This window comes from Poromitra crassiceps, assembly GCF_964638095.1.
Source record: "Poromitra crassiceps genome assembly, chromosome: 2".
Classification (NCBI taxonomy): domain Eukaryota; kingdom Metazoa; phylum Chordata; class Actinopteri; order Beryciformes; family Melamphaidae; genus Poromitra; species Poromitra crassiceps.
Window position 1 is genome coordinate 104,631,721 of NC_139624.1, and position 20,954 is coordinate 104,652,674.

General features: G+C 42.8%; 1 long non-coding RNA gene and 1 pseudogene across 2 annotated transcripts; one reads left to right on the forward strand and one right to left on the reverse strand.

Annotated features, from left to right (window-relative positions):
• Nucleotides 1-504: 504 nt before the first annotated feature.
• LOC310791791 lies at nt 505-2,726 on the forward strand. The gene is made up of 4 exons (XR_014553452.1): nt 505-666; nt 1,175-1,277; nt 2,003-2,077; nt 2,233-2,726. It is a non-coding gene; the product is annotated as an uncharacterized lncRNA (long non-coding RNA).
• Nucleotides 2,727-3,686: 960 nt separating this feature from the next.
• Nucleotides 3,687-15,999, reverse strand: LOC310789425 (annotated as a pseudogene). The gene is made up of 3 exons (XR_014554024.1): nt 14,361-15,999; nt 5,107-5,224; nt 3,687-4,404 (listed from the first exon to the last, which is right to left on the reverse strand). The product of XR_014554024.1 is annotated as an uncharacterized misc_RNA (transcript).
• Nucleotides 16,000-20,954: the final 4,955 nt, after the last annotated feature.

The following is a 20,954-nucleotide window of genomic DNA, read 5'->3' on the forward strand; positions in this document are numbered from 1 at the left end:
GCAATAACCCGCATTACATGCTAAACTAATCCTAATCTTAGCCTTAAACCAAATCATAACACTTAACTAAACCCTCACTTTTTGTAGGATTTCCCTTGCCTTTATATCCTTTACAAGAAAACATGCAAGAAGACGCACACTTTAAACTTGACACCTGGAAAAGTCAGGTAAGGTTAGTATAACAATATCCACCAATCTGGGACCAATCTGTAACACACACACACACATGCACACGCACGTACGTATGCACGCACGCGCACGCACGCACACACACACACACACACACACACACACACACACACACACACACACACACACACACACACACACACACACACACACAGTTGAACAATGTCAGCAAGTCGCCCCGCCTTCCTCAGTTTACTGGCTCCTTTTCAACTGTCAATCATGGCATAAATATTTCACAAGCGGGGAAACCCCTTCTGTGTCCTAGCCTACTTAAGGCCAGGTGGCACACTGTCATTGTCACACTCTCACACTTACTGCTCTCAGACTCACACTTCCTAGTTCCTACAGCTTCACCTGACACCTCACTCAGACTCAGACAGCGTGGAGCCATGGCTAGTTGCAAACTCAGTTTCCTGGCACTGGCAGCTGTCTGCTCCCTCCTCATACTCACCAGCTTCATCGGCAGCACACAGTCAGGTGAGTGAAGCGCAATATTCTGCTTCCCGCAACTATTGAGTTGCTGCTGGCATCTTTGAACATTTGTGATGCATTGTGGGAAAAGGTTGTACTTGTGATGGGTGTACATTATATGGGAAAAGTTTTATTTTCTTCTGTCATAGCCAGAATCACAAAGGCATACAAAAGACCAAGGACATTTGCTCAATTGAAATTTCAGCTATGGTCACTGGCAGGAAGTCAAGAGGGAATGACAAACTGTTAAAAATAATGAGAAAGCTGGACCGACCAACCATGTCTGAACCAGATTTTCTTCACCTCCTCCACTCCTCTTCACCATCCACTAAGGATACATTTAGGTCCAGAGTGCACAGTCTGCTGGTGTTAGCCTATGATTATATGACTTACATTTCATGCCAACTGCCAACTATGAAATTCCTTTGTAAATGAAAAAGTAACTACATTTCTTGTGTGTGTGTGTGTGTGTGTGTGTGTGTGTGTGTGTGTGTGTGTGTGTGTGTGTTTACAGCAAGCTGCTGCGTGAATTACACAAGGCGTAGGCTGTCATGCAGACGTCTGAGAGGCTACACCAAACAGAACATCAGTGGTCCATGTGACATCACTGCCGTTATGTGAGTTCAGTTAACCCTCCAAATGCAGCTCTGAATCCCATGTCATCATGCTCAACTGCAGTTTATATATTTGTCAAACTTATTTGACAAAAATATAGACACATTTAGATAGCCTTTTTCATTAAAAAAATATGTTCATCTTTTTTTGAAGAAAATCTTCTTACTGAATTGAATGAAGTGAAAGCAAGCACTGTAACCCAACTCTGATTCAGAGAGGCTACACATTAGACTGCATAAGAAAAGTACAAGACTCAGTAACAACTTCACAATGGCCTTATTCGAGTACCAATTAAAATCTCTCTAATACATGATGCATTTACAAATAAACAACACAATGCAAGCTTAACGATTGTTTACTTGCTTGTGTTAGCTGGCATGTTAAAGTTGAAATTCAATTTTGAGCTTTAGCACAACTGGTCAGCCAAAATAATTCATCATTCAAGAGTGCTGCCAATCTTTATGTATTTTTATTCCCTTATGTTTGTAGCCTACCATTTGCATTTGAGTACATTGTGTGGTCACACTGTTGTAAATACATTATGTATTAAGGGAATTTTCCACATTTCTCTATGTTGTCTACTACTAAAACGACTATTTTGTTGCATAGTGGGTCTAGGAAACGTTATGGAAGAAGATAAACTCAGATCAATTTCTAAATGTAACATTACACAGGTGTCATTGTGTAACTGAGTGTATTAATTCTTTCTGTTTTCTGGGTCATGCAGCTTCCACCTTCCTGGCAAGTTTGTGTGTGCCGATCTCTCCAAGAAGTGGACTCAGAGACTGATCGCGTGTGTGGAGTGAGTACAGCCCTCTTCTTCATTCATATGTGTTGTTTTGAATGAATCTGTCTCTCTTTTGCATTTGTTTTATTGTACCTGTATCACATTGTAGTGCCCAAAACAGCTTGTTGCACATTTGTAATGCATGTTGTCCTTTGTCTTTTCCTTATAAGCAAGAGGAAAGCTCTGGCCTAAAGAGACACATCTCCTGGACTCTCTTGTGAAGTGGATTTTTTTTTTTTTTTTTTTTTTTTTTTTTACTATAACATCATACACTGGAGTATCAGTGTATTTGCAGAATATGGTACTTTCATGTAACTTCAGTGCTAAAACATGATTTGATTATAGAAAATGGTATATTTACACTTAAATGCAAGCTCTTCAAATCATAATACTGGGGACTTTTCTGTGATTTGTGTATTGTGTTCCATTCTCTAATTATTTTCTGTATATCTGTTTTATAAACAGGAAGTGTAGTATTCTTAATACATAAGAACTGTAACTACAGTGTGTATATTGAACAAACAATTGAAAACGTTGTTTTCAGAATGTGCCACAAAGTATTTTTGTGTTGATGTTTACCGTCTAAGATGGTGTATGAACCACTTTGCTCTCAGAAGTGGAAGGTTCTAATCAGAATGTAATAAAACGTGTTTTATTAAGAATATTACTGTCTCTCAACATGGATCTGATCAAATTAAAACTTGTATCGACCATACCTTTTATACCCTTCAATGCAATTGCTGTAAATAATGATGGGGGGGGGGGGGGGGGGAGACAAGGCTTGAAAGTAATACTTTTTTATTACAAATAATAATACAAATGTCAGTTATAGATCACAAAGTTAACTTTCATGCACATTACAGATTTCACCATATTATACGGTGATGAATCAATATGATTAAAATTTGAGTTTGACTGCCAGCATTGAAAAAGATCAGCAAGAAATCAAGTTAGGTAATTTATACAAATACAGTAAAGCAACATTCCTACATCAAGAATATAAATTTGAAAAATGCATATGCCTTTTTGATAGTGTCTCTTCATCCTAAAGAAGAGAAAGCTCTCTTCAGTAGGACTCTAGCTGATAGCAATGTGACTTCAATCAGGAGACTTGATGGATAAACAATGATTTATTATAATGATGATGAATGATTTTTACAGAATATTATGATGAGAAAGTTAGTTAGTCTTTGGAGCTTGACACCGCAGGGAGGTATCGAGATCGAGCTGGATCAGCTCGAGCAGCACAGCCATATATACCCCCCTGTGGAGTCAGGATACTGGTGCTGGTGGAACCTCTTGATGACTGATGGATCAGGGATTTGGCGGAGACGGGGAGGTGGTGGGTGTGTGTCAGCCAGCAGGATGAGAGAGACTGAATGAGACACAGAAAAGCATATTTATGCACACAGCAACCATGTGATAGGCTGCCTAAAGGGGAGTGCCACAATGTGATAGGCTAAAAGTGCAGGTGAGCAAAGGTGTATGAGGTGATGTGTTGCTATGCTATTGGCTTAGGGGAAACTAGGAGGCAACCACTGATTATTCAATTATCACCAGGAAGCTGACAGGTTAACAGGTGAGCAAGCAGGAGAAGTGCAGTGACTGAGGAACCGGTGAAGATCAAGATCGTCCTGTCTGAACCTTCGTTATTAACTCCACTTAGCTACCATACAATATATATATATATATACGTTCAAGAGAATGCATACCGAATGAATGAATCAGGGTCAAAATGTACAATCTGGAAAGTTGGTTTTGAAAGCCAGATATAGTAACCCAATCAATAACCCAATCAAGCCCTCTAGGTATGGCCATTCGGTGATAAATGGGCAGTAAAACCCTAATTACAGGACAATTTCAGTGTGAATTGATTTTTTTAAACATTTTTCATCTTTTCAACGTTACATGCAACATCCAAACACCAAGATTAAAAATAGTTTACATTGTTTTCCCCAAACCTCTCCCATTCAATTCCAATAATAGAAAACAAATCTGGAGTCTTCTAATTCATTTAGTAAAGGTAATCCATCACTGTACAATATCATTTTTGGTAATAACATTTGACAAAGTTTTACATCCTCACAAATCAACATCCTCACAAATCTTGATTTGTGAGGAGGAGGAGGAGGTGGTCCCCAGCAGGATGCTCTGTGGTCTCCAGAGCGCTGCGAAGTTTCTCCCAGAAGAGGCCGGTGTGCTGCTGGGCTCGGGGCCAGCTCAGGTAGGTGCGTCTCTTCAGCAGTTTCCTCATGCGGTAGTATGGAGACAGCTGCCAGCTGGAGATCTCCTCCAGAAACACCAGGATCAACACATCCTTCTTCTCATCAAACAGACGGAAGCTGGACAGAGATAGGACAGGCAGAGGGCAACACCACATATCCCGCATGCATGGTATGAGTCACATGCAGAGAATGACTTGAATACTCAAACCCAGTGAAGCCCTTAGCCCATACTTTAGTTAAGCTCATACTCTATGGTTATGAGTAACTCTAGTCTAAGCTGAAGATGTCTGACCCATCTCAAGCAAACTCAAACTCGCACATCTTTATAGCCTACATTTTAACATCTGCAAAAAAGAAATGCTGGTGAGCACTATCATTTTATTATTGGGATTATCATTTCTTAGCCCTGTTTTAGAAATAGCCTATTGCTCAGCCAAAGAGGGAGGGGGAATTGACAGTATAGGTAGAACTTTTCTTATCCTATTTTGCTGGTGCACTGATTTATCTGTGGGAGAGACACCACATGTAGACAGTAATTATTATAAATTATAAAACCTGTCTAAATGCAGCTATGTGGGGGAGGGGGGGTGGGGGAGACAAAACAAAAGAAAAAACAAAAGAGAATCCTATTGCTACATACCAGTCCCACATGCAATGTGGTCTCCAACCTGCACCATGCTCTTTAAGTTAACCGGAGTATGGCTAATATGTAACCGTAGCCAGTGAAAGATAAAATGTACCATACTGATATGAATGCACACTTCATGCAGACTGTGTGGTGACATGTTGACCTGCTCTAGCTCAGAGACAGAGACATACCTGGCCACCTGGATCTCTCTGGAGCACCATTCACTCTCAAGGTATCGGTGGCTGATCACACAGATGGTCTTTCTGCTCCCGTAGATGGCATCTGTGATGTTGTCTATGATGGGTTTTCCTGAAGAGTATAGTAAAGAGAAGCAGAAAGAGGCCAATAATAAACTCATAAACAATAGTTCTCTTTATTTATCAATGATGCAGTAATTGTAATAACAATCAATTTTATTTGTATAGCCCTTCTCTAAGTACTCAAAGGTGCTTTACATACTAAATTATATATACAGGAAAACACATGGCAATATCTATAAATACGACAATGGATGAAACATTTAACATTAATTATGGCAAATAAAATTAAAAGACCAAGGGGCCGAATGAGACTTTGAGATTAAAAGCAGATTTAAAAAGGTGTGTTTTATGGACTCTTTGGATGTGGAGAATGCAGATTAGTCTCTAATGTCCTTTGGGAGAGAGTATAGTGCACTGCATAGTGATTTGGCGACACCCTCTGGAGTAACAGTGAAACTACACGAATCTTGCATTCAGATTGTTTCAAGATACTAGTTCATGCAATCACGCATTGGAGCATGCAATCACTGTGTGTGTGTGTGTGTGTGTGTGTGTGTGTGTGTGTGTGTGTGTGTGTGTGTGGTGATCAGTGTTGGGGGTAACTCATTACAAAAGTAACATATTGCATGTAGCCTAATATATTACTTTTAGCAGTAACTCAGTAATATAACTTATTACTAATAGACCAATTATACGCCTACGTCACAATGACAACAAACAGCGTCAGATGCGCAAGACGGAGGCAGAAAGACAGACTCCGCGCAGCCCTTTCAAGTAGTTTTCCAGTGCCTGTGAAACTATTCCAGCAAGACATGTCTTCGTGTTGTGCAGTGCGATGCCAGAATTGGAAGCTATTGTAGCAGAGTATTCGGGTCCGCCTATTCACACTTGGTTAATAAAATAATAAACGATAGAGCCAGGCTGTAACGTTATACAAGCTTCTCCCCACATATCCTGTTCTACGCAACTCGAGGGAACATACACAGCCTCGCACACACGCAACACAACACAACACTGAACAGTCTGTTACACTATCAACAAAGCAAGGACTAAAGTTTTACCGAATCCCGTCAACTCATACTGCTTTTAATGCTAACCGTAGGTGTCGTTGGTTGCAAGCCGAAAGAGGAAATCGTTAAAAATGCCCGACTTTGCAGTGCTCGCTCATTTCATATCAGGTAAACTGTAGTAGGCTGCTAACAGCCACATCGCTCGGTTAGTTAACAACCAAGTAACGTTAAATAATGTCATTATTGAGTTGAACTGATTGGAACGAGGACATCATTAAAAATGCCCGACTTTGTAGTGCTCATTTCATAATCAGGTAAGCTGCCTGAAGCTGTAGGCTGCTCAGCCACATCCTCGGTTAGTTAACGACCAAGTAACGTTACATAATGTCATTATTGAGTTGTGTGCATTATCAACATAACAATATATCTTTGCAAGTTACAGAATAATTATCTACGCTATCCCCAGTTATAAAGGAATGCACGATATGTATTGCCGGGGCCACTAGGCTTGGCCAATTGACAGCGCCAGTGCGTATGGGTCTGTAAGACATATCCCATTAAACAACGTTAATTTCGATGCATAACATTGCTTATCACTAGGCGATAAGCTGTGGTAGTAAGCCGAGAACTGCATTTTAAAACTAAAATATAACTGTGTGTTGCAGATGGGCATAGAGCAGTCCTGACAGCGGGGCTTTCACTCAGTTTTCACTGTCTGTCAATGCGGGGCTGACGGCTTTTGCCTACACGATGCGCGCGCAGCTCAATGTTGACAAGCTGTATAAGGGGTCTATAGGATTTCAGTAATATTATACCAGTTACTGTCAAGTAACACAAGTTACAAATTGAGTTAATACACAAAAAAAATCAAAGCACATAAATAAAGATACAATCATTTTCTAATCAAATCGTTTGTTTTTATGCAAAAAACCACTATAGATGACAATAAGAAAGGAAAATGATAACATTTAGAATTTTGGATGGTTTACACTGACTTTTTGGGCTGTTGGGGGCAGTGATGTCATTCTGTTAAGTGTTGTTATTTTGGTGAAAGTAATGCAAAAGTAGTATAATAAGTAGCAAGTTACTCTAAACAGACAGTAATATTGTAAAGTAACTTATTACTTTCAAACGAAAGTAATGAGTGTAGTATATTACATTTTGAAAGTAACTTGCCCAACACTGGTCGAGATGTCACGCTGATTCGTCCTATAGATATTTTTGCCCATATATACAGTATGTGTTAGATGATTTTGCTGGCCGGGTTACATTTACATCTGGCATTGCATCTCCAATGTGCCCATTGAAATTGCCCATTGCTTTCTAAAAACTGATTGTCAAGGTCAAGGTAACTTTATTTGTACCCATATAGATTGTTACCTGTTTCGCCATAATATTAGATATTCAAGATTCAAGATTGTCATTGTCACTCTGTTGTACGACTACACATGTGTGAAATTCTTGTGCTGTGGGCTCTGTTACAGACAAGGTGCAATAGGTAAATAGTGCAAAATCACAGCAAACACCAAATAGGGCACAACAACACAGCAAGCAACAAATAGATAATAAGACAATAGTTACATAGGGCAACAATGTAACACACCTACTTATCCCATAACCCCGGAGGGTCGTTAGGGCACCGCAGACAATCTGTTGACAAGCTCTCTCCATGTAACAATGTAACAGTGTATGTGAAGGGCAGTTGAGGCAACAGTTAAATAAATAAAGTAGAAGTGATAAGGTATCAAATAGAATAAGATGAAAGTGTTCACAGTGTCCAAGAGTGTCCAATAGTATGCAAATGACAATAACGCAGGTTTATTACACTGTGGTGTGTGTGTGTGTGTGTGTGTGTGTGTGTGTGTGTGTGTGTGTGTGTGTGTGTGTGTGTGTGTGTGTGTGTGTGTGTGTGTGTGTGTGTGTGTGTGTGTGTTTCGGGAGTTTCGCTCATTTGACATATCCCTCATACATAATCAAGATACACAATGTGTTTACCGTCACTCTCCGCGCAGTAACAGTCGTCAAGTTAGTTAGTATCGCCATAGAATGGAGGCAAATGGTACAGTCGTTCAAAATCACCACAAACACACATCTAACAGCACCAAAAAGCTCTTTGTGCTTCGGGTACTCACCACGCGATGAAATACGTCATGAAATGAAACGTCATTTTTGGAGCAAATCCCTACACAACTTACATCCTTGTTTGCCTGTAAACAGCGTTTCCGCTGTATGTCGTGCATGCCATGGCGGCCATGTTTAGAAAGTAATTCCGGCTATCTATTTACCTTAAAAAAAGATAATTTCTCCGCATTTTGGATTAATATTTCATCACGTGGTGAGTACCCGACGCACAAAAGAGCTTTTTGGCGCTGTTAGATGTGTGTTATTGGTGATTTTGAATGACTGTACCATTAGCCTCCATTCTATGGTGATACTAACTAACTTGATGACTGTAACTTACTGTATACTGCCCGGAGAGTGATGGTAAACACATTGTGTATCTTGTATGGGGGGAGGGGGGGGGGGGGGGGGGGGTGGAGGATATGGCAAATGAGCGAAACTCCCCATAGTCCATGGGCCAGACCAGATATCGGTACCATATGGGTGGGCAAAACTTTACCTATACTAAATTGTTTATAGGGTCAATATAAGTAAATTAATATATGATAGCCTTTCCACAGGAGTAGCTTTTCATATTTATTGGACATTTTCTTATTTTCCCCTATTTAGTCCATGGGCCAAACACAAAAATTGCACATATCGGTACCACTCAAGTGGACAAATTCTAATCATGATTTTTGAACAGGTATATATTCATAGATGATATTTTAGTATGATAGCCTTTGCAGAATGGCAGCTTTGTCACAGTTATCGGCTCATGAAGTTAGCAAACCCCTACAATAAATTCGATTCTAGGTGCTGATCCATAACCTATTTTAGGCTCAGGACCTTTAACCATGTTCTATGAGAACATGTTTGACAACATTTGAAAGGGTAGCTTCTTAGCTTTCATTTGAGCTCAGTTGTGAGTCTGTCTGACAAATAAAGAGCTCACATGGGCTCTTCAAAGTGTCAGTGACATTCATTTTTCCACAGTTTTCGCCTAAATTATAGTCTTTATTTCAGCACTGTGGCATCTAGGAACATCAGAGACACAAACAACAAACACTGGAATACTCATATAGGACTATAAGGATTCAGAAAAGGTATAATGAACCCATACTATCCCATCGTGAGGGGTGAATTTTGCCCTTTGAATTTGGTAGAAGAATGCCTTCTCGAGGGAAATGGGCCAGAACCCAAAATGTAAGATATCGGTACCATCCGGGTGGAGAAATTCTACTTGTGATTTTTTTAAATTCCTATGACCATGGTAGCTTATTAGTGCTTAACCACCCCTCTTAAATTATGGACTTATGGGAATTATGGGAAATCATCTTTCTTTCATTATATCCTCTCCCTGGGGTGTCTAGATATAGGCATGCTATCCTATGATACTATACATACCATACCATACTATACTATACTAGATAGATATATATGCTATACTTAATTGTCTACTAAATTGGCACATTTCCCAGTCAAAAAGAGGGTAAATTGGCACGCTTTTCAGTCAGAAATTGTTTTATTTGTGTTACGTATATGTACAGCTACATTCAAAATGTTTCCAGTCTTTCAACACAATATTAGGACAATCTACCCTTCCTGAGACCATGTCATCCACGAGGGCAACACCATCATCGTCATTCACATCTGAGTCTGTCAGCTGTGCAGCAAGCTCTTCTTCACTGTGTTGGTTGGCACGTGTTTGTAGTTTGCACAGGTTTGTGCATTTCAGACCGTTATTGAGACATGTGCACTCTGGTGGTTTGCACGACCTCACACACTTGCAGGAGAGCAACTGCAAGACGGCACCTGGTGCTGGGGAACCGTGCATCCACTGGATTTCAAGCTGCCCCTCATCATCTGTGGTCCAAGATTCAAGATTCAAGATTCAAGATTTTTATTGTCACTCCATGGTACAAGTATCACGTGTGAAATTCTTGTGCTGAGGACTCCGTTTACAACATAGTACAAATGTGACAGGGCATATGAGTGCAAAAACAACAAGAGACACAGCAAGCAATAAGGCAGTATAGTGATAAGACAAGTCAGAGACAGTGGCATATTCACTGCACATATAGGTGCACATGTCATGTGCATACTTTAGACGTGCTTAAACATTTTAAATTCGGCGTATTTGACATACAGGTGCAAATAGCATATTCCTTATTAAACATACAATTAAACTCTGCGTTTTAAATTCGGCGTATTTGACATACAGGTGCAAATAGCATATTCCTTATTAAACATAGAAACATTAGACATACGTTATGGTAGCAGCTGCAGTGCGGTACAGTACGGCTACTACACTATTTGTGTATGTTAAGGAGTCTCGTGGCCTGCGGGAAGAAACTGTTCCTCAAGCGATTTGTGCGTGCCTTTGGAACCCTGTATCTTCTCCCTGAGGGTAGCAGGGAGAACAGGCTGTTGTGGGGGTGGTTTGTGTCTTTGATGATCTTCAGGGACCTCCTGAGGCACCGCTGTTTATACAGTTCATGCAGTTCTGGCAACTCACTTCCTGTTACGTGCTGGGCCGCGCGTCTCACTCTCCGTAGCGCCCTGCGGTCCATGGTGGTACAGTTCCCGTACCAGGTGGTGAAGCAGCCAGTCAGCAGGCTTTCAATGGTGCCTCTGTAGAAGTCTGTAAGGATTTCTGGCCTTAGCCCAAATTTCTTCAGGCGCCTGAGTCCGTGTATTCGCTGTTGGGCCTTTTTGACAACAGTGGCGGTGTGGCCGGCCCAAGTCAGGTCCTGGTGGATGTTGACTCCCAGGTACTTGAAGCTGTCCACCCTTTCCACCACTGTGCCGTTGATGGTGATTGGGGGGTGTGTGCCCCCCCCCTCCTGTAGTCTACAATGATCTCCTTGGTCTTGGAGACGTTCAGAGAGAGGTGGTTGTCCTGGCACCATTGTTCCAGGGCCCCCACCTCTTCTCTGTAGGCCGTCTCGTCGCCCCCCGAGATCAGCCCCACGACCGCTGTGTCGTCTGCAAACTTCACGATGGTGTTCGAAGTTTGAGTCGCCACGCAGTCGTGGGTGTAGAGGTCATACCAGAAGGGGCTGGAGACGCACCCCTGGGGCGCTCCTATGCTGATAGTCAGTGGTGCGGAGGTGAGGTTGCCCACCCTCACCACCTGGCGGCGGTCTGTCAGGAAATCCAGGATCCAGTCGCACATTGCTGTGTTTAGTCCCAGATCCTTGAGCTTGCGTACCAGCCTGGAGGGTACTATGGTGTTGAATGCTGAGCTGTAGTCCACGAACAGCATTCTTACATAGGTGTCCTTCCCCTCCAGGTGGGACAGGGAGGTGTGGAGCACGTGTGCTACTGCGTCCGCTGTGCTCCTGTTGGGGCGGTATGCAAATTGTAGCGGGTCGTGGTCCGGGGGGAGTGTGGGGCGGATCTTTGATATGACCAGCTTTTCAAAGCACTTGCTGGCTATTGGCGTGAGGGCTATTGGGCGCCAGTCATTGAGGCTGGTCACTTTTTGCTGCTTGGGAATGGGGATGATTGTCGCTGCTTTGAAGCAGGAGGGAACTCGTCGGAGGGAGAGAGATTGGTTGAAAATGGTCCTTAAAGTACCTATGGTCCTTAAAGCACAGTCCATTGTTGATATCATGGGAAACTCCTTTGTGAATCCACTCAGTCCAGATCAATATGAGTTTGTCAGCTTGTCAACTGCAACTGTTGCCCCGCCAGATGTAGCCAACCTGCATGATTCCAGCCACAACATCCAGCAGTGGAGGAAACTGCTCTACAGCACTGCCAGCAAAGTCAGTCTGATCAAATTCTTGTTTGAGGAATGGAAAGGACCCAAACACAGATAGAAACTACAAGACAAGCCCTTATATGTTACCTGTGAAGTAGTCTGCTTCAAAATCAACAAGAACCAATGGGAGGAGGTAACACAGCTCAAATCCTCTCAGGAAGAAGCTGACACCTGCATGCTAATGCATGCTCTCCATGTAGCAGAGTCTGGCTTCAAGGCAGTGATCATCATGGCAGACACAGATGTCCTGCTACTGACTCTGGGTTGGAGCAAGGACATTCCATGCCCAATGTACCAAAAATGTGGAACACAGAACAAGACAATGTTCCAGGACATCACCAAACTATGCAAATCACGCGGCGATAGTATTGCTGGCGCCTTGATTGGCATGCACACGTTCACTGGCTGCAACACTGTCAGCGTATTTGCAGGACACGGAAAAGTGGGCACCCTGAACAGATAGGACATATCAAGAAGCCTTCCTTGAGCTCGGCCATGCTTGAGATGTCTCTAATGAGCTCTTCAAGAAGCTGCTGGAAATCATGTGCCACATGTATTATGTATATGTACCCTCTACACACATTACAGATGTCAACCTCCTCCGATACCAACTTTTATGCACCAGACGTAGGGAGGTCGAGTCCAGCCAGCTTCCACCATTTGAGGATTGGCTATTAATGCATTCCATTCATGCAAAAGATCAGACTGCAATCTCTAGATGGTCTCTTCAAACCCAGCCATCTGTACCAAGCCCCAAGGACCATGGGTGGACCACAGACGATGAGGGGCAGCTTGAAATCCAGTGGATGTGCGGTTCCCCAGCACCAGACCGTTTTGCAGTTGCTCTCCTGCAAGTGTGTGAGGTCGTGCAAACCACCAGAGTGCACAGGTCTCAATAATGGTCTGAAGTGCACAAACCTGTGCAAACTACAAAAATGTGCCAACCAGCACACTCAGATGTGAATGACGACGATGGTGTTGCCCTCATGGCTGGCATGGTGTCTCAGGAAGGGTAGATTGTCCTAATATTGTCCTGAAAGACTGGAAACATTTTGAATGTGGCTGTTCATATAATGTAACACAAATAAAACTATTTTTGACTGAGAAACGTGTCAATTTACTCTGTTTTTGACTGAGAAATGTGCCACTTTAGTAGACAAGCATAGTATATCTAGTATAGTATAGTATGTACAATATCATAGGATAGTTTGCCTATATCTATGTAATATTAACAGTAGTCCAGACACACCCTAGGCAACGGATAATGAAAGAAAGATGATTTCCAGGGAGGGCACTTTCCTAGTTTTGAACGACAGCAGTCCATAATTTAAGAGGGGATAAGCACTAATAAGCTCCCAGTCATCAAGGTCTATCATATAAAAACATAATCTAGGGATGTATGGTATATGAATTTAAAAAAATCACAAGTAAAATTTGCCCACCTGGCTGGTACCGATTTGTTAAATTTAGGGCTCTGGCTCATTTCCCTTGAGAAGTCATTCTTCTACCTTAATGGCCACATTCACCCCTCACGATGGGATAGTATGGGCACATGATACCTTTTCTGAATCCTTATAGTCCTGTGAGTATTCCAGTGTTTGTTGTTTGTATCTCTGATGTTCCTAGATGCCACAGTGCTGAAATAAAACTATAGTTTAGACGAAAATTGTGGAAAAACGAATGTCACTGACAGTTTGAGGAGCTCCTGTGACCTCTGTATTTGTCAGAGAGACACACAACTGAGCTTAAATGAAAGCTAGGAAGCTACCCTTTAAAATTATATCAAATATATTCTCATCAAACATGAGTAAAGGTCCTAAAAAGAGCCTAGAATAGGATATGCATCAGCACCTAGAATCCAAATTATTGTAGGGGCTGGCTAACTTCATGAGCTGATAACCGTGAGAAAGCTACCATTCTGGAAAGGCTATCATACTAAAATATCATCTATGGATATATACATGTTCAAAAATCATGATTAGAATTTGCCCACTTGAGTGGTACCGATATGTGAAATTTTGGTGTTTGGCCCATGGACTACCAAAAGTGTTTGGATGTTGAGTACATCTTGAGTCCAGAATGATTCTACCAGGATTATTTGGTTTTCAGTCCTATCCCAAAAACTTGAGGAAGAACATCTACGTTTTAGGCACTCATGACCTGACCAAGAGTCTTTGTGCTCATACTGTTAAAGTTGTGCTGTAGCAAAGACATTTTCAAACTCTTTCCTTTTCTTATCAGCTTTTTCCAAATACAATCTAAAGACCTAAGATACATGTTAATGCCAGGTGTAAAGCTGATCTTACCTGGCTGGAAGTCTCGATGGTGCAGACACAGTCTCCAGCCCTGTTCTCCCTCCAGCTTTGGCAGCAGCTCTCTGAAGACCCAGGGCTCATCGTGGACATTGTAGGAGACAAAGGCATCATACTGGTTCGGAGCTTGCCGATTCTTCTTCTTTGAGTCAAAGAGGAAAGCCAGGAGGAGGTAGTAGGTGTAGACCAGCTGCCATCTCAGAAAATGATAGGTCAAGGACACCACCAGAAACAGGAGAACCATGCATGTGGTGGAGATCTAACAGATGAGGCCAGCATCTAAGAAACAGGAGTGGACATCAACGTCCAACAGTCTTGTACCTTTTAGGCCGGAGGGATAGTTACACTCAAAGTTATAGGCATCAAAAACTTGTGTTTGGTTGTTGTTTTCCACCCACTTTAGGAACCAGGCATTGTCACAGTTACAGGTGAAACTGTTGCCTTCCATGTCCAGGTATTCAAGAGCCGGCAGAGACTGCATTTCTCTCTCACTGATCACTGAAAATGCATTCTTCCTCACCTCCAAGAACTGAAGTTTGGTCAGGTTGGCACGCAGAAAGAAATCTAGAGACCGGAGGTTTGTTGTAGACATGTAGAGTTGTTCAAGATTTGGAATTGGGGCAAACAAATCTGCAGAGACATCTGTAAGGGTATTTGAGCTCAATTTCAAGCTTCTTAAATTTCTCAAGTCAATGAAAACACCTGTATTTATTTCTTCAAGTATATTAGACTCTAGTGATATATTCACAAGATTGGTCAATCCAATAAAAGTCCCATTTTCAAGGTTTTTGATTTGATTTTGGCATAATGACAAACTCTGGAGTGAATGTAATCCTAGAAATTCTAATTTGTTTATGGTAGTTAGTTTATTTCCATTTAAATACAGGAATTTAAGATTTGGCAGGTGCTTAGCCCTATTGAAAGCATGATTCAAGTTGGTGATAATGTTGGTCTGTAGATTTAAGGACTGCAGGTTGTTTAAACCCTTAAAAACATAGGGATTTAGAGTTGAAATCAAATTGTTCTGAAGATTGAGCATTCTGAGGCTTGGTAATTTGGCAAAATCTTGGTAGCCAAGTGTGTTTATTTTATTAGAGCTGAGATTCAATTCTGCAAGAGTTGGTAGATTTCTTATGGCGCCTACTGGAACAGATGAAAGGTTGTTGTATTTCAGATTCAAAGTCCTTAGCCCTTGAAGAGAACTGAAGCAGTTGTCAGACAGAGTTTGTATATCATTGTTTGCTAGGTCTACCTCAGTCACATTAACGCACAGCTGCAACAAAGTTGAAGTGACAACCTTGAGGGGTTTTTGTTGGAGTTCCAGTCTGGACAGTGATGGCATTTTGCAGGAAATGTTGATTAGCGCTCCAATGTTACCTTTCATAGCTTTCATCCTCAGAAAAGTCAGTGAGGAGTAGACGCTCCCTAGCAATGTTTTTATTCCATCAAAAGACAGGTGAATCCCACTAATATCAAGCTTGGACACTCTTCTAAGAAAAGTCCTGTTCTGTACATCCCAGATCATGGAATGCGTCTTCCCGGTGTCGCCAATGTTTAAATAGGTAAGGTTCGGAAAAATATCTGCAGTGAGCCTGAAGACATCGAAGGGATTTTGAGATAAATCAAGTGAAACGAGTTCTGTTGACTTGTTTGATAGTTCCCATGACTTAAATGTGGATAAACGGTTCTGTTTAATGGACAGGTATTGTAGACGTGGCAAGTGCTGTATAATAGCCTGAACTCGTGTTAAACATTGTAGGTTGTTCATAGATATGTCCAAAAACTTTAAGTTGGTCAGAGCCTGAAAAGAAGAGGAAGCTATAGTTCTGATGTCGTTAGTAGCCAGTCTTAGCTCTGTGAGGTTGCTTAAACCATGAAACAGATAATCTTGCAGTTGAACAAGTTTATTATTATCTAGATTTAAGGACTCTAAGGAATTCAGATTAGTGAAAGCACCTTTATCTATCTTAGAAATGTTGTTGCATTTCAGGTTTAAATTAGTCAAATTTGGAAGATCTTTGAAATCTGATTCTCTTATCTTTGAAATTTTGTTTCCAGACAAGTCTAAACTTCTCACTCTTGATGGAATGTGCTGTGGAACAGCATTGAGGTTACTTTTTGAACATATGGCATTGAAATAGTAATTGATTCGGCAATTCTTCAGTGAATATGCTGTGGCTGGAATAGCAAAACTGCTCAAGAGGCAGAAAAGAAAGCTTAGTTGTAAACGTCTAGCTTCTCTCGATGGGATTGTTTTTTCTTGCTTCATTTCAGGGCCCATTGTCTTTCCCGCATTAGGTACAGAAGATCAAGTGATATCCACAAACAAGGAGGTGTAGGTCCTTTCTTTGTCCCAACTGGTGAATAAAACTGAGGGATCCAATCCTGGGTTTCCAATAAAGCAAACAAGGAGCCTATAAAATAAACAACAATAACAAATAAGAGACAAATTACAATAAGAACATTTGAGACTGCTAACATGAATGATAGCCTCTCTCAAGTTACTTGAGTGCAATAGTATTTTTTTTCATTATTATGGCAGATGATTATCTATTATGATTATGATTATATGATTATCCATTAGATTGATAATGGTTAGTTATGTTGTATCCCAGGTTCATTACATTTTCAATGTGAAGTAGGTACAGGATTGTCCCTGATCAGGAGCAGCTGACATGGATTACTCTTTAAGACACATCACATCACATCACCTGTGGTGACGCTACCACTGATTAGCCTGAGGCTTTAAGTATCACGCAGTTCTCTATAGCCTGGATTGGAACTATTTAGGAGCGGCTCTTAGCTGGAGAGATAGTGTCTATGCAGGGTTCAGGCACAGCACCACCACAGCATCACCTGACAATAAGCGGCAGCAGTCCTATTCACTGAAGAGGCATGGAGCTCACGATTCCTTTAACCAAAACGATGGCATTGCTCTGTGTCAAGTAGCTGGCTTCTCCCACCGACGGAGAGCCAGGCGCAGCCTGTGTGTTTGCAGATTTAACTGCGGGCAAAATCCAAGGCTCAGGAGGCAGCGCTTAGGCACAATCTCCAGGTCACCCTGGCCTCAAAATGAAACTGTGACAAGCAAGGCCTAAGGGCAGCTTGTCTTCCATGAGTTAGGGAAAGAGTTCCCGCTTTGACATCACCTATGCCTGTTGTATCCACAACCCAATGAGAGAGCCCAGTCTGTAATGGACAGAGTCTGTTGCCCTGCAGGCACATGTCTGATGGAGATGCACTCACTGTCAGGGCCCTGATGGACCACCAAAGTGTCACTCAGCCCTGCTTCACCATCCTGAGCAGGGCGGAAAGGGCACAGTTCAATAGACTGACTGGCCTGGGCCTCGGACTAGACTTTAGGGTAGAGAGCAGGCAATAAGAAGCAACAGTCCTCATGCGCTGAAGTAAATTGAGCACTGGGTGCATGCTCAGAAGAGCCAGGAGCACAATGTACACCATGGAAGCCCTCAGCCCCAGGAGGCGGAGGCGCCTCCCCATCGGAACTGGGAAAAGCGAAACGTAAGGGTGGCTTGTCTTCCAAAAGTTCTGGAAAGTGTTTCTGCCACAATTGGTCTGCCATCTTCTCTGGGAATGTGGAAGTACTGAGATAAAACTCCGCCTGATGACCGCTCTGCCATGAGAGTGCAGCCAGAACCCCTTGCTCTCCAAGGACAGGTGTTGTCCTGGGAGGCGGCAAGGGGGGCTGCGTTATGAGCAACGCCAGGGCTGAGTGGAGGGCTTGTCATGTCTAGCTCTACCACACCAGTTGGCCTCCAAACAGACCCTTAGGTCACCTTTAGGCACCAAAGCCAGCTGCAGTGGCTCAGCCTGTGGGGCTGTCGAGGCACACTGTTCACGGCCCACACTGAACACACATTACACTGCCCGGAGTGATGTGTAACAGGTACTGATGTACTGTTCACGGCCTACACTGAACACACATTACACTGCCCGGAGTGATGTGTAACAGGTACTGATGTACTGTTCACGGCCCACACTGAACACACATTACACTGCCCGGAGTGATGTGTAACAGGTACTGATGTACTGTTCACGGCCCACAATGAACACACATTACACTGCCCGGAGTGATGTGTAACAGGTACTGATGTACTGTTCACGGCCCACACTGAACACACATTACACTGCCCGGAGTGATGTGTATCAGGTACTGATGTACTGTTCACGGCCCACACTGAACACACATTACACTGCCCGGAGTGATGTGTAACAGGTACTGATGTACTGTTCACGGCCCACAATGAACACACATTACACTGCCCGGAGTGATGTGTAACAGGTACTTATGTACTGTTCACGGCCTACACTGAACACACATTACACTGCCCGGTGTGATGTGTAACAGGTACTGATGTACTGTTCACGGCCTACACTGAACACACATTACACTGCCCGGAGTGATGTGTAACAGGTACTGATGTACTGTTCACGGCCCACACTGAACACACATTACACTGCCCGGAGTGATGTGTAACAGGTACTGATGTACTGTTCACGGCCCACACTGAACACACATTACACTGCCCGGAGTGATGTGTAACAGCTGATGTACTGTTCACGGCCCACACTGAACACGCATTACACTGCCCGGAGTGATGTGTAACAGGTACTGATGTACTGTTCACGGCCTACACTGAACACACATTACACTGCCCGGAGTGATGTGTAACAGGTACTGATGTACTGTTCACGGCCCACACTGAACACACATTACACTGCCCGGAGTGATGTGTAACAGGTACTGATGTACTGTTCACGGCCCACACTGAACACACATTACACTGCCCGGTGTGATGTGTAACAGGTACTGATGTACTGTTCACGGCCCACACTGAACACACATTACACTGCCCGGAGTGATGTGTAACAGGTACTGATGTACTGTTCACGACCCACACTGAACACACATTACACTGCCCGGAGTGATGTGTAACAGGTACTGATGTACTGTTCACAGCCCACACTGAACACACATTACACTGCCCGGAGTGATGTGTAACAGGTACTGATGTACTGTTCACGGCCCACACTGAACACACATTACACTGCCCGGAGTGATGTGTAACAGGTGATGTACTGTTCACGGCCCACACTGAACACACATTACACTGCCCGGTGTGATGTGTAACAGGTACTGATGTACTGTTCACGGCCCACACTGAACACACATTACACTGCCCGGAGTGATGTGTAACAGCTGATGTACTGTTCACGGCCCACACTGAACACACATTACACTGCCCGGAGCAGAAGCGTCATGCCCATTGTAACTGAGGGGGCAATTGCCCCCTCAGATTTTTGAGAGGTAATTTTTTTTTTTTTTTTTTTTTAATAAACATAGGCTATATTATTATAGGCTGTGTATGGTAGTTGAAACATAGTTTCAAGTTTACGTTTATGTATGTTTGTAGTTAAAACAAAAACATAAATACTGTATAGGCTACATACAGTACAACACAAAAGGCTGTTATTTACCCTTTGTCGCCACCTGGTGAGTAAATATATATAACTAAAACCATTAGAATTGACAACCGGTCCGCGACTTTTTTTTCCCATGTATCTACCAGTCCTTGGCACAAAAAAGGTTGGGAACCCCTGCTCTAGAGGAAAGATTTCTACCTTCTGAAAAGGCAATACCAGCCAAAATAAACATTGTGTTACATTGCTTTGAAACATGTGGTCTCCCTTTTTTGTCAAGTCCATTGAGCCTGGGCAGTGGCAATGTACTTAGTCTGGTGATTATGGATCTTTCCAGGAGGCTGAGCAGTTTGGAAAATAGCCTTATGGTTACACCTGCTCAGTCTGTTCATTTAAAATTAGATATTCCTCTAAATCTGGCTTCCAACCCCCAAAAATTTTTGCCGCCCTCCGGGCGGCGCCAGACTTCGCCCCCTCAGATTTTTGGCTTGCATGACGCCCCTGGCCCGGAGTGATGTGTAACAGGTACTGATGTACTGTTCACGGCCCACACTGAACACACATTACACTGCCCGGTGTGATGTGTAACAGGTACTGATGTACTGTTCACGGCCCACACTGAACACACATTACACTGCCCGGTGTGATGTGTAACAGGTACTGATGTACTGTTCACGGCCCACACTGAACACACATTACACTGCCCGGTGTGATGTGTAACAGGTACTGATGTACTGTTCACGGCCCACACTGAACACACATTACACTGCCCGGAGTGATGTGTAACAGGTACTGATGTACTGTTCACTGCCCACAATGAACACACATTACACTGACCGGAGTGATGTGTAACAGGTACTGATGTACTGTTCACGGCCCACACTGAACACACATTACACTGCCCGGTGTGATGTGTAACAGGTACTGATGTACTGTTCACGGCCTACACTGAACACACATTACACTGCCCGGTGTGATGTGTAACAGGTACTGATGTACTGTTCACGGCCTACACTGAACACACATTACACTGCCCGGTGTGATGTGTAACAGGTACTGATGTACTGTTCACGGCCTACACTGAACACACATTACACTGCCCGGTGTGATGTGTAACAGGTACTGATGTACTGTTCACGGCCTACA